Source organism: Bos grunniens, chromosome 17 (assembly GCF_055505025.1).
Source record: "Bos grunniens cultivar Pamir isolate PY7600 chromosome 17, Bosgru_T2T1.0, whole genome shotgun sequence".
Classification (NCBI taxonomy): Eukaryota; Metazoa; Chordata; class Mammalia; order Artiodactyla; family Bovidae; genus Bos; species Bos grunniens.
This window is the reverse complement of record NC_141181.1, coordinates 48,917,253-48,931,994: the sequence shown is the minus strand read 5'-3', so window position 1 is coordinate 48,931,994 and position 14,742 is coordinate 48,917,253. Positions and strand designations below refer to the sequence as shown.

The 14,742-nt window shown below is 44.6% G+C and overlaps 1 protein-coding gene across 1 annotated transcript in view; it reads left to right on the top strand.

The window, feature by feature from the left end:
• The window catches only part of TMEM132C (transmembrane protein 132C), a 453,869-nt gene that overhangs the window by 304,350 nt on the left and 134,777 nt on the right, over positions 1-14,742 (top strand). The gene's annotated exons all lie outside the window — the stretch shown is intronic.

Sequence of the window (14,742 nt, the reverse complement as noted above, 5' to 3'; positions counted from 1 at the left end):
TCTGTCATTGCCTTTTCCTCCTGCCTTCAGTCTTTCCCAGCGTCAGGGTCTTTTCCAATGAGTCGGCTCTTCGCATCAGGTGTCCAGGGTATTGGAGCTTCAGCTTCAGCATGAGTCCTTCCAGTGAATATTCAGGACTGATTTCCTTGAGGATTGACTGATCTTGCAATCGAAGGGACTCTCAAGAGTCTTATCCAGCACCACAGTTCAAAAGCATCATTATGTTACTTTTTTAAAAAGCATCACATATTACGGCATATGGCATCATTTATCTGAACCAACACCCTATTATTAGCTGGCCTTGAGGTTCTACCACCTTTTCCCTGTAAATGTGACTTTGAATCATTTTGTCCAAACACCATCTTGAACATCTGTGATTGTATCGTGAAGTGAATTGCAGAAGTGAGCTAGCTAGGAAAACGGTAAAGGCATTTGCAAAGGTGATGAGTATTGACATGTTACATAGAGACTCTATTGATTTACACCACCGTCCACCCACACCCACACGTTGCTAACAAGCTCTTTGATCTCTTGATGCTTGCATTTTTTTCCCACATGAATGACTGGGCTAGAAAGTAGCCTGAGAGTAAAACTCTACCTGGGAATTGTGGTATGGATTTTTAGGGTGTCAGTTCACCCTGGTGACTCCTGGGAAGTTCTGGAGTGGCATTTGTGGCCCTGCCGTGTCTCTGGAGTATCTCCCCTGGGTGTGCAGTGGGTCTTCCATCTTGATAGCTACATTCATGATTTATGAATATGTGTGGTGTACAGCGGAGAAGGCAATGGCACCCCACTCCAGTACTCTTGCCTGGAAAACCCCATGGACGGAGGAGCCTGGTAGGCTGCAGTCCATGGGGTCGCAAAGAGTCGGACACGACTGAGCGACTTCGCTTTCACGTTTCACTTTCATGCATTGGAGAAGGAAATGGCAGCCCACTCCAGTGTTCTTGCCTGGAGAATCCCAGGGACGGGGGAGCCTGGTGGGCTGCCGTCTATGGGGTCTCACAGAGTCGGACACGACTGAAGCGACTTAGCAGCAGCAGCAGGGGTATACAGGGGCTTCTCTGGTGGCTCAGGTGGTAAAGAATGTGCCTGCAGTGTGGGAGATCTGGGTTTGATCCCTGGGTTGGAAAGGTCCTCTGGAGAAAGGAATGGCTACCCACTCCAGTATTCTTGCCTGGAGAATTCCATGGACAGTGTACAGGCTGTACATGAGATCTCTTCTCTTTTTTTCTCTTTGGCTGTGCTGGGTCTTTGTCACAGCCCGCAGGCTCTTCATTGTGGTGTGTGGGCCTCTCTCTAGTTGCAGAGTGCCCAAGTTCAGTAGTTACAGCCCAAGGGCTTCTAATTGCAGCACACAGATTTAGCTGCCCCACAGCATGTGGGATCTTACTTCCCAGACCAGGGATCAAATCCATGTCCCCTGCATTACAAGACAGATCATTAATCACTGCCCCCACCCAGGGAGGTCCCTATATTAGGTCTCTTCTAAATTCTTAGCTAATCTGAGTTCTGTATTTTCCCCCAAGTCCCAGCCCCCACCCATTCTTCTCCAATGGCCAAAGTGTTCTGTTTAAAACATAAATTGAATCATGCAGCCTCTTACTATTTCACCTTCCAGAGCTTCTCATCTCACCTGGAGAATCACATCCAGCTCTCATATCTCATTCAGTTCTTCACCATGAGCTCCAAGGCCCTGGAGGTGCTCTGGCCCCTGCCCACCTCTCTATCTTTTCCTTTATGTTTTTCTCGTTAGTCACAGTCTTCTTCCACCCTGGCTCCTATGGCCCCTGTCACTCATGAGTCAAGCTTGTTCCTGCCACAGGGCCTTTGCATCTGCTATTCCATCTTACTGGACTCTGCAAGACCAGATCGTTCAGCGTTTTAGGTCTTGGCTCAAGTATCTTATTCTCAGAGAGACCATCTATGATCACTCACATGCATTGCTGGTTTTCTCTTCTTTCTAGAACTCACCAGTATGAAATTACCTGTTTGTTTATGATCATCTCTCCCCTCAAGAAAGTAGACTCTGAAGGAAAGAAGAGACTTACCCATTCTTAGTGCTTAGATCAGTTCCTAGCACAGAGCAGGGACTGAAATCATCACTCAGTGAAGAAGCACATGAACGATCTTTGCAATAAATATCAAATGATCTTGCCTGTAGTTTATAGATGAAAAATAGGAGTCAGAGGGCCCTTGTGCTCAGAGTATGAGGTGTTTGCTGAATGACTTAATAACTACAGGATGCTAATTATGCTGTATTACATTAGAGAATGTTGACCCATTGTACAGATGAAGGAATAAGCTGAGAGTCTGTATGAGCTGGAAGAACCATGTCCTGGGAGCCGATGATGGGAGCCCCAAGGTTTTGCAAGAGACCTTCGAGGGGAAACCAAACCCCCCGTGCTCCAGGCTTCCTCCCCACTCTGAACACACTCTTCTAGTTCTCATCTTCTCTGTAGCTGTGAAAGGGAAAGCGACATCCTGTTCACCCACTAAGGGATTTATGAAACAATCTGTGTAATTATGCCAGCATTGTAGTAAGAACTCCTAGACTTACAGACATTTCCCTAAAATGTCATTCTCATTGGTGAGAGCTTAATGGCTTCACCCAAGCCTGAAATGTGCTAGTTATAAAGGAAATATTGGATTGGCCAAAAAGTTCATTTGGGTTTTTCCATAAGATGTTATAGAAAAACCTGAACAGACTTTTGGTCAACCCAATATAACACTGTTTCATCTTGATATCTCATGCTAGGCTGCCACGCAGGACTCAGAGACATACAGGAAGCAGAACTGTTTGGGCTGTGCCCCACAGTGCTTGGGAACTAAGGAGGCTTCCAATCTTGCATTCTGATTACCTGTTAAACCCACACAGGAGGGAACCTTTGACACACATCAGCCTGATTGGAGGGTCTCAGAGTGAAGACCTGCGCTTTTGTATTTGTCTTTGTATTCAAGACTCAAATAATTATCCTGCCAGGCACTGGGAATATATATGAGGGACCATAGAACAGTTATGGACTCTGACCTCATACACCTCACTGTGCATTTGAAAAGATGGAAAATGTTTAAATAAGCACACCAAGAAGTAATCTCTAGCAACACCAGGAAATGCTGTGAAGAAAAGGTATGTAGCATTTAAGAATTCATAATAAGACAGTGTGTTACTTAGCATACAGGTCAATTGCTTGTAAAAGGGACCTTGTTGAAGATGGTGTGAATTAAAGATGAAAGAAAACATTATCTTCCTGTTACAAAGGGGTTGGCAATGGTTTTGTGCCTCTGCTCTGCACTGCCATCAGAAACACAGGTTCCTTCCTAGTTGCTCAGCTACCACAAGCGGGCTGCCCTCGCCCACATGATCCAAGATGGCACAGTAGCCTAGCCAAGGGGAAGATGACAAGGAGAGAGGGCCGTGGATGCCAAACCATGGAGAAGTGTTTCAGTTATTACCTGAGGAGCAATGAGAAGTCTTTAAAATATTTGAAGCAGCATGATGGCATGATCACATTTATGTAAACAATATTCCCGGTAAATGTATAAGAAACACATTAGGAGAGAGGGGTCCAAGAAGATATAAGCTTCCAGTTAGGAGCTTCCCTGGCAGCCCAATAGCTAAGACTCTGCGCTCCCAATGCAGGGGGCCCTGGTTCAATCCCTAGTCAGGGAACTAGATTTCAGTACCCACTGAAGGTGGCAGAGAAGAGAGAACTAGATCCCATATGCCACAACTAAACATCCTGCATACCACAACAAAGATTGAAGATCCTGAGTGCTGCAGTTAAGACCCGGGCCAGCCAAATAAATAAATGTGTATGTGTGTATGGGTGTGTGTATTTTAAAACCATGCAGTTAGACTGGAATACTGGGCCAAAATAAGGATAAGGTGTCTGTTCTGCCTCCTCACCACTGTCTTCTTCCACATGTCTCTGAAAGACCAGAGACCTCAACCCACTGTCTCCTCTGCCACCTTCCATGTCTACTGGCACAAAGCATTCTGAAAAACAGCCAAAATCCCTGAGTTGGTCAATACACTTGATATTTTTGTTCAGGAGGAAAAAGAGTCTGGCAAAGAGGCAGTCACTTAGCAAAGAGAGATTATTCTAATAACCTTAAATTAGTCCTCTAGCCTTCTCCCTACCTTCTCTCCTCCAAGACATAGTGACAGCTTGTTCTGTAGGCTGCTCTCCACGCCTCTCCTGGGTAACCTAATAACTTTTTTCTTTCCATTTTCCACATCACATTAATTCTTCATAAGTGGTCCTTATTATTCCTTACGTGTTCCGTCTCAAGTGCAGTCTTTTCTCACCAGCGGTGTGTAAACTAGGCCAGCTAAATGGCAAAGACACCTCATCCATCATGCTTTTAATTTTCCACCTTGGGAGGAAGCACTGAGGCTTAAGTTAAGGATAAAAGCAAGTCACCTTAATACCTCACTGGCTTTTTGGCCAAGGATGTTACCCTCTCATTTCTGCACTGGGGTGAACAAAAGGAAGCTACTCTCTAGTAACCACGTGGATTACCATGTAGGTTTGTGTAGCTTTGGATAAAAGGGTCAACCGATAGAGCCTCCCCCCACCCCAGATCATGGATTTAGAAAGAAAGAAAGTGATTTATTTTTTTGTTTAAATGTTTCAGTTTGTGAGGCAGGTCCAGTCTGCAGAGGCATCAGGGGCCCAGACTCCTGCCAACTTGTTGCTCCAACTAAGTTGTCACTGTGGTGGACACAATCCAAGATGGCTCTTCACCATGGAAAATTCTGGCCCCTGGGGAGGGACCAAGGGAAGGTAGGGGGCCTGCCTCTTCTATTTAAAGGCATAATCCAGAAGTTGCACATGTCACTTCCATTCCCAATCCATGAACAGAATGTACATACGTGGTCATACCTAGCTGCAAGGGAAGCTGGAAAGTGTCATCTCTTATCCCAATTACTCATACACCACGCTAGAAGAGCAGAACAGAAGGAGGGGGGAGATAGTATTCTCAAACACTGTAGGAACTTGAAAACGTGCAGAGCAGGAATGTTGAAGGAAAACCAAGATGGAAGCAGGAGAAGGAAGAGTGGTCACTCTGACATAGAAGAATGTCCAGTAATCAGACATCAGAGCCAGTCTTTTTTAATTGAAGTGTCCTTGTTTTCTTATTTATTTACTTTTGGCAGTGCTGGGTCTTCGATGCTGTGTGTGGGCTCTCTCTAGTTGTAGTGCTCAGGCTCCTCACGGTGATGGCTCCTCTTGTTGCAGAGCACAGGCTCAGTAGTTGTGGTAAATGGGCTTAGTTGCCCTGCAGAAATCTTCCCAGACCAGAGATCAAACCCATCTCCCCTGCATTACCAGCTGAATTCTCAACCACTGGACTACCAAGGAAGACCTCAGAGCCAAAGTCTTGGCATCCCCTGGAGCACAGGCTGGAGGAATATCACCCAGCCAGGAAGCAGAGAGGTCAAGTGCAGACAGCAGACCTGGGCAGAGATTTCAAAAGCCTTCAAAGACGTGAGCAAGAACCAGGAGGGCACAGGAGAGCTGGTCAGCAATGGGCAGTGCTGAATGTTTCAAGCTGCCATAGCCTCAAGCAAGAACTTTTATTTGCTCCCTATAATAATGTCAGTGTGCATGCGTGTCAGTCACTCAGTCATGTCTAACTCTTTGCGACCCCATGGACTGTAGCCCACCAGGCTCCTCTGTCCATGGAATTCTCCAGTCAAGAATACTGGAGTGAGTAACCATTCCCTTCTCCACGGGATCTTCCTGACCCAGGAATTGAACCCAAGTCTCCTGCATTGCAGGCAGATTCTTTGCCATCTGAGCCACCAGAGAAGCCCAATAATGAAAACAATCCTATAAAAATCATATACCCCTATTATCAGAGCAGCTGCTGTGTTACTGGCACTGTGCCATGTGTGTGATGTGCCGGAATCCTGGCTCAGGACCACCTTGGAAAATTTTCTCTTTAGGTCTCTGATTTCTTGTCTGTAGAATGGGGATATCATAAGATTGTTGCAGGGATGAATGACAATTTAATATTTAAACACTTAAAATTGTCTTGTTATATACTCGCTGAATGTGTGTGCAATCGCTCAGTCATGTCCAACTCTCTGCAATCCCATGGACTGTAGCCCGCCAGGCTCTTTGTCCATGGGATTCTCTAGGCAAGAATACTGGAGGGGGTTGCCATTTCCTTCTCCAGGGGGTCTTCCCCACCCAGGAATCGAACCCATGTCTCCAGGGGCTTCTGCATTGGCAGGCAGATTTACCACAAAGCCACCTGAGAAACCCACTCACTTAATATTGCCTTAATAATAATTCTTATTTCCAGCCGCTTTGCCAAGAAGCAGGCTTCTTAAGAGGAACTTCGGGCAACCTTGCAATCTCTAGCGGTCCCTCATGCCAACATAAAATTCAGGCAAAAACACTGCCTCACAGAGCACCAGGCTGGGCTCCCAGTGTTATATAGCAACTTCTCACCAGCCATGTATTTTACACACGGTAGGGTATATATGTCGATGCTACATTTGTAAAGCAGTTTTCCTCCAATTAAAATAAGACACTGCCTTGATTCCAAAACAGCTTCAAAGCCAGAACTCTGCCCCACAGTGCCACAAGCTCCCTACAACTGATGACTACCCTATGATTCATTGACATAGAAATTCTGGTTCAGTCACTAGTGACCTCTGATTCTTCCAGTAACCCTGAGATACAGATGTTACAAGTGCTGTCTTACAGAAAAACAATGTAAGTTCAGTTGACAGGAAAAGATCTGCAATTTGAAATCAGTTCTGCCTGATTTTGCTGTGCAGCATTGGGGAAGACACATAACTTCTCTGAGCTTTAGTTCCCTAGCTCTACAATAGAGCCAGTATTTCCCACCTCATGAGGTTGGCCTCAAGGGCAAATGAGTTGATATGTGTAAAATGTTTGACCCATCCTGACAGCTGGTGTTGTTAAGAAAGCCAAGTTTTTGTGATTTTGGTAGGCAGCTTCTGACATGGTGGGCTTCCCAGATTGCTCAGTGGTAAAGAATCCACCTGTCCTATAGGAGATGCAAGAGACATGAGTTCGATTCCAGGGTTGGGAAGATCATGGGAGTAGGAAATGGCAACCCACTCCAGTATTCTTGCCTGAAAAATTCCATGGACAGAAGAGCCTGGTGGGCTATAGTCCATGGGGTCACAAAGAGTCAGACACGACTGAAGCAACTTAGCACACACACACAGTAGCAGGTAACTCATACAGGACTCTTACAGATGCTCTTGTATAATCTCATGGGATAAAAAGATGATACTGAGTAAGGATATATAAATGCACAACATAAAATTTCCTTGTCTCTTTATGGAACTTTATAATTTGCAAATGCATTTCAATAGATATATTGAATTTGATCATCACAGGAAAAGCTTGAGAGTTGGACAAAAGAATGAGTTTTATCTTTATGTTACAGGTAAACAAACTGAGACCCAGAGGCATTAGAGGTAATTAATTCAAAAACCCCCATATATGGAATCTTTAAAAAGGGTACGAATGAACTTATCTACAAATATATGAATGAACTTATCTACAAATATGAACTTATCTACAAATTGAGTCATAGATGTAGAAAACAAACTTATGGTTACCAGAGGGTAAGCAGAGGAGGGATAAATTGGGGGAGACCTTGACTGACATATACACGTTATATTTCTATATAAAATAGATAACTAATAGGACCTCCTGTACAGCACAGGGAACTCTACATAATACCCTGTAATGGCCTATGTAGGAGAAGAATCTAAAGAAGAGTGGACTTACATTTATGTATAACTGATTCACTTTGCTTACACCCAAAACTAACACAACATTGTAAATCAACTATGCTCCAATAAAAATTAAAAAAAAAATACACCTAGCCGGCTAAGAGGAGCAAATTATATTTTCCTTGGCACTAGTGGTAAACAGCCTGACTGCCAATGCAGGAGACATAAGAGACATGGGTTAGATCCCTGGGTTGGGAAGATCCCCTGGAGAAGGAAGTGGCAACCTACTCCAGTATTCTTGCCTGGAGTATCCCATGGACAGAGGAGCCTGGCGGGCTACAGTCCATAGCGAGTGTCACAAACAGTCAGACACAACTGAAGCAACTTAGCACACACACGCATGCACGCACGCACTGTGCTGCTTTTTTTTGTATCCTATGTTCTTTCCAAGGAGCTCATCACCTATTGGGAGCTTCCTGGTCACAAAGCCCAGAGCAAGTGTCTTTGGCTGTAGTTTGACTAACCTCTAAGACTTGGATGAAGGACAGGGATAGAATATAACCTGAATAGATAAACTTTAAAGCAATCATTAGCCATCTCTGATAGTTTAGATTCCCCACATCCTAGGTTTTCAGTGTAAGAAGGCTGAAAATGATGAGCAAGAACAGAGAAAATACAGAGGAAAAATGATTGACCTTCTGTGTACATATTTCTAACAACCTGTGTTGTCTGGGGAAGGTTTGCCTAAGAAAATTATTGACTTCTTGCACCTGAAGACATTGTTTCTTTATTCATTTTATTTACATGTGTTGGGTTAGTTCAACCATTTCCTGCAATTCTGAAATGTTTTTCTTGCCCTTTATGGACAGCAACCATATCATGGAGGGAAATAATTGGGACTCTGTTTGCTTTTGCTTTTCCCAGTCTAGAGCATGTCAGGCTGACATGATTTCTGAGCATGAAAAGAATAAGGATGCTCTTTTTCCACCAGCTTCATCCCTATGGTCTAGTCACCCAGTGATTGAATATGTACCCATATTTCCAGCTATCCTGTGATGTCATGAAAATTATACAGCATGATGATTCAGGGCCCAGGCTCAGAAATAAGACTGCCCAGGTTCTGATTCTTACACTTCAGTGTAATAACTGAATATTGGCAATTTACTAAATGTCTCTACGTCTGTTTCCTCATCTGTAAAACGGGTCTGATAGTAACAGCATCTAATGCCTACAGTTGTTTGAGAATTCTACAAAAGAGATTATAAAAGTGCCTGGCAAACACCAAGCATTATAGATTTATTATTGGCATGATCACAGGACAGCAACTGGAAATGGAGAGGGGAGAGGGTATAGTACCAGATGGATGTGTCATTTTGAAGAGCAAATTCAGATCACTGACCCTCAGAAGACATCCAGACCCACTTCCAAACCTGCCTAGGACCACCCAAGCACGGCTGGTCTTCTGAGACCCACAGATCAGGGGATCATCGTGTCTCATCAAACATGGTCTTTCAATTAATGAGAAAGGAAAAGCCAACCCAAACTGGATGAAGAAAAAAAGAACTGGAAAGCTAGGAGTAAACTTGAATTCCACACAAGGGAGTTTGGCTTTAAATTATGTCAATGGAAAATGGCTTCCACATTCAGATCTTTGATTTTTCTCTGTTTCCTTCCACTGGAGTCACTCTAGTGTTTCATGCTCATATCAGCCTCAATCTTACGACTTTCCCCAGTTCCAAGTCAACAGGGCAAAGGGATGCTCCCTTCCTGAGGCCACGGCCAAGTTCTGAGGTCCATTCTGCCATTTAGATTCTGAGATCTGACTCTCTAAGCCTAGGGCCGTGGGCTGCAGCCCTGGACCCCATCTGGACCACATGGACCAAGAGGCAGGGATGGGAAGAATCCTAAGTTAGAGGAAGGAGGAACCAGCATCCCTTACACAGCCCTTCTTGAGGACCACATGCAAAGACATCATGTCTGCTACCGCCACTGTCCCTGAGTGTTCAGAAGAGTCTGATTTCGGGAGCAAATGATGTTGAGGGTGTATTTACTAAACATCATGAGTGCTTCATTTACTTCCTCAAACATAGCTTAATAGTGTCATCTCAGTCATAGAGAAGAGCAGTTCCCTCTCAGTAAGAGACCAAATGTGTTTTGTACAGCCCCTGAGTGATGAAGACCTTCAGTTTCATGGTTCATGAGAAGCAGAGGGTTTCAGTGTGAAGGAAGGGGCTGAAATGTATGCAACTGAAAAAATGAAAATAAACCATAGGTGGCGCCAAGGAGATGCCCTCTCTTGTTCCTTCCAACAGGTTTATTATTAATGCCAACACCCTGCTTTACAAAGAATTTTAGGTAATTTACAATATTCCATCCAATATGGGAAGCCAAAAGAAATTTCCAGGAAATAACAATAGCAAGTATGTCTACTCTGCCCGCTCTGCACCCGTAATTATTTTAAGTACTTTACACCAGCTTCCCCGGTGTAAGTAGCTCACTGGTAAAGAATCCGCCTGCAATGCAGGAGACGCAGGTTCCATCCCTGGGTAGGGAAGATCCCCTCGAGGAGGGCGTGGCAGTCCCCAGGACAGAGGAGCCTGGTGGGCTACAGTCCATGGGGTCACAAAGAGTCAGACATGACTGAAGTGACTTAGCACAGATGCACACACATCCTACATATAGTCCTTTAAGCTTAACATCCCTATGATTATCTGTGGTTTGTGGATGAGGACACTGAAGTGCAGAGAGATTAAGAAACTCTCCAGGTTTACATAGCTGGTGAGCCAGGATTTCCAGCCAGGGCAAGTCTAGCACAGAGTCAAGGCCCTTAACCTCTCATTATAACCCGACAAGGAGAAGACGGAGGAAGAATGTGAGGTCAAGGCAAGAGCAAAGTTGACTCACAAAGCGGATGCCATGAAACCCTGTCCCCTTGCTGGGGTGGACCAGGGACATGCCTTTTAGCCTTCCAGCAGCCCTCAGTCATCAGTGCTACCAGGTGAAAGGTTCAAAGTGCCTGTCTCTGAGGTAGACGGAAACAGTTGGTCAGGAGAAATGCATAGTAAAGGTAACACCAGAAAAAAATGGCTATGGTGGGTTATTTTGTGCAATACAGTTCAATGGTCAATTTCATTCATTCAATTAATGAATGCATTGAGCTATTTCTCTGTACCAGGCACCCATTGTTCCTGGGTGATTTGAGTGCACTGATTAGATTAAGATGCTTCTCTCATGTGACTTCTGATCCAGAGGGGAGAGAGGAAAGAGAAAGGGAGAGGGGACAAATGAGTATATGATATATTGGATGAAGACAAGTCTTCTGAGTGATGCTGAGTTATAGGAGGGTGTGCTGGGTGAGTCTGAGTCATCAGCCAAGTACCATTTTGGAGCAAGTGATATCTGCCACCAGAATGAAGTCCAAGGGGGGCCTCTTGGTTCTGCGAGGGAAAGCTGTTCCCAGTAGAGGGACAGCTAGCTGGATTTGGGAGCATGCTAGGTGTGTCCAGGGCCCAGCAGTGTGGCTGGAGAAGGATGCATGATGGAGGCACAATGGGGTCAAGGTCAGGGAGGAGAGAAAGGGACTGTTAACAGTGTGGTCAGTCCAGACAAGCACATCAAGGGCTGAGGGGGCCCAATTCTTCTCTCTGCATCAAAAAGCAGATCCCAATGTGATTTTTCACGGTGCCTCTCTCACAAAGACAGATGTCAAAAGCCCTAATGAGCTCTCAGATGAAGAAAAAGAAAAAGTACTTTCACTGCCCACCCCACCCCACCCTGCAAACATATATATCTAAATTTCAGTAGAATGAAGAACAGGACAGAGATTTTCCTAATCAGCAAGCGAAGAGTGGAGGAAAGGGGGGCAGAAGGGAAAAAATGAAAGTGCAGTTTATGTTTTCCATTTATACCATCAGCTTTTTATTAGCCAGGTGACATGGAGACCGAGCCCACGCTCAGCAGGGCTGGCGGAGAGAGTAGTAAAACCTGACAGGTAATTTGGTAAATCAAGACAGTCAGCAAACATCTGTTGGGGATGATAATATTCAAGGGGTTTCATTGTTTCAATGAAAACTTAGTTACGCTGGGCTTGAATTAATTTTTCATTGTCTCCAGTTAAACGAGCACTGCTTACACAGCTGCCTCAAATAGAACCTTGATTGCATTCCATCTTTTGCCAAAATCATGAAAGACCAAAAAAAAAAAAAAGTTAAATACAATCAAAGACCCCTGTCAGATGTATTGAAGTCATTTCTGCCGTCCAAGCCCCCTGGATTCTTTGTTTCTCTACCACATTCTCTCTTGATCAGTTCTGATGCTCTTTTATTATCAGGCTGTTAACATGAGAAGGGAGAGGGGAAATACAGAATAAACTCTGGCCATATTAGGCAAAAATGTGAAAAAGCATGCAACTTGGAGTGAATGCACCTGGGTTTTTTTTTTTTTAATTGTGGAACCCCTTGGCACCAAAGAGGAATGGGAAGGTAAAAACGCAAGGACTGAGAAATATACACCCATGGCACACACTCCACCGTTATCACACTGAGAAAAGATGCAAGATGCATTTCTGACGTTTCACTGGAGCACAGCCATTTGGGATGTTCCCTCTGTTGTCAGTTTCCTTTGCAAGTAATTAACAACACTTGAGTGCATTCATGGGCCTTCACAAATCTTGTTTTGACATGAATGTCAGGAAAAACTCACTGATGAATGAGTCTTGAGTTAGACGTCATTCCAGAATCTTTTTTTTTTTCTTCTTCTATTTCTATGCATTTGCTGCCCTAATGGATGTTCTGCTGATACCGGGAACAGAAACCAGACTACAGTGGCCAAATCAAATAGTTTGAGGGGTTTTGCCCTTTGAAACAGCATGAGGTTCAGAGGCTAGGACTAGGCTGGGGCTGGTGTAGTGGCTTCACAAAGCCATCAGGGACCCAGGCTCCTTTTCTCTTCTTGCTCTGCCCTCTCTGGCATGTGCCACCCTTCCTCATGTTCACAAGATGGCAGCGATACCTCCAGGCATCTTATTTATGTTCCAGGTGGGATGGAAGGGGTAAGATGTGTGGCAAAAGCAGCAGGTGAAGCCTGGCCAGGTCTGTCTGTTTTGATCAGAAAAACAACTTTCTTCTAAGCCCAGCCAGTAGCCATCAGCTTATATAGCTCACGGCTCAATAGGACCGAACCAGCCACCTCCAGCAGCAGGGAAAACCGAAGAGGTGAAAATTCTTACTTTGGGCTCATCACACACTGAACAAACAGGTTCTGCTAGTAAGTTAGAGGGAAAGAATGGATGTTGGTACACAACCGACAGTGGCTACTCCAGAATTGAAGGAAGGACATCCTTTCTGTATGCTTTTGGGTATACTTGTGTGAAGGTGTAATGGCTGGAGTTGACTTGAAAGTCTGCCAGGAAAGCCTGAAAACAAAGGCCAGTGTTCTGAGGATGGTAGAACAGAAATTTGGAGACTGTGTCTTTACTGATATTTCTGAGTCACTAGATCTGCTGCTGCTAAGTCGCTTCAGTCATGTCCAACTCAGTGTGACCCCATAGATGCAGCCCACAAGGCTCCCCCATCCCTGGGATTCTCCAGGCAAGAACACTGGAGTGGCTTGCCATTTCCTTCTCCAATGCATGAAAGTGAAAAGTGAAAGTGAAGTCGCTCAGTCATGTCCAACTCTTCACAACCCCGTGGACTGCAGCCTACCAGGTTCCTCTGTCCATGGGATTTTCCAGGCAAGAATACTGGAATGGGGCAGCCCTGAACCCACCCCCTTTCACTCTTCCTCTTTGGTGAAGTGATACATTTCACATCATCTAATTCTGATCTCCCTTAGGGTGGACTGGTTGGATCTCCTTGCAGTCCAAGGGACTCTCAAGAGTCTTCTCCAACACCACAGTTCAAAAGCATCAATTCTTCGGCGCTCAGCTTTCTTCACAGTCCAACTCTCACATCCATACATGACCACTGGAAAAACCATAGCCTTGACTAGATGGACCTTTGTTGGCAAAGTAATGTCTCTGCTTTTGAATATGCCATCTAGGTTGGTCATAACTTTCCTTCCAAGGAGTAAGCGTCTTTTAATTTCATGGCTGCAGTCACCATCCGCAGTGATTTTGGAGCCCAAAAAAATAAAGTCTGACACTGTTTCCCCATCTATTTCCCATGAAGTGATGGGCCCAGATGCCATGATCTTAGTTTTCTGAATGTTGAGCTTTAAGCCAACTTTTTCACTCTCCTCTTTGATTGCATCAAGAGGCTTTTTAGTTCCACTTCACTTTCTGCCATAAGGGTGGTGTCGTCTGCATATTTGAGGTTATTGATATTTCTCCCGGCAATCTTAATTCCAGCTTGTGCTTCTTCCAGCCCAGCGTTTCTCATGATGTACTCTGTATAGAAGTTAAATAAGCAGGGTGACAATATGCAATATACAACCAGTCCATCTTAAGGGAGATCAGTCCTGAATGTTCTTTGGAAGGACTGATGTTGAAACTGAAACTCCAATACTTTGGCCACCTCATGCAAAGAGTTGACTCATTGGAAAAGATCCTGATGCTGGGAAGGACTGGGGTCAGAGGAGAAGGGGACGACAGAGGATGAGATGGCTGGATGGCATCACCGACTCGACAGACATGAGTTTGGGTAAACTCCTGGAGTTGGTGATAGACAGGGAGGCCTGACGTGCTGTGATTCATGGGGTCGCAAAGAGTCGGACATGGCTGAGTGACTGAACTGAATTGAACTGACCTCAGTCTGAGTTAGACTTTCCAGAATATTCAGTCAAAGCATTGGAACTGACACAGTCTTCCATCTTCCTCTGGGAAGCCTATATACCCTCTTATATACAGGAGAGTGGGTTTTTTTTTTTTTAGTAATTTTAAAAAATTGTGGTAAAATAAATATAACATAAAATTTACCATTTTACTATTTAAAAATTTGTAATATTTGTTTGGCTGTGCTGGGTATTAGTTGTGGCATGTGGGGTCTTCATCTTTGTGTGGCACGCTGGATCTT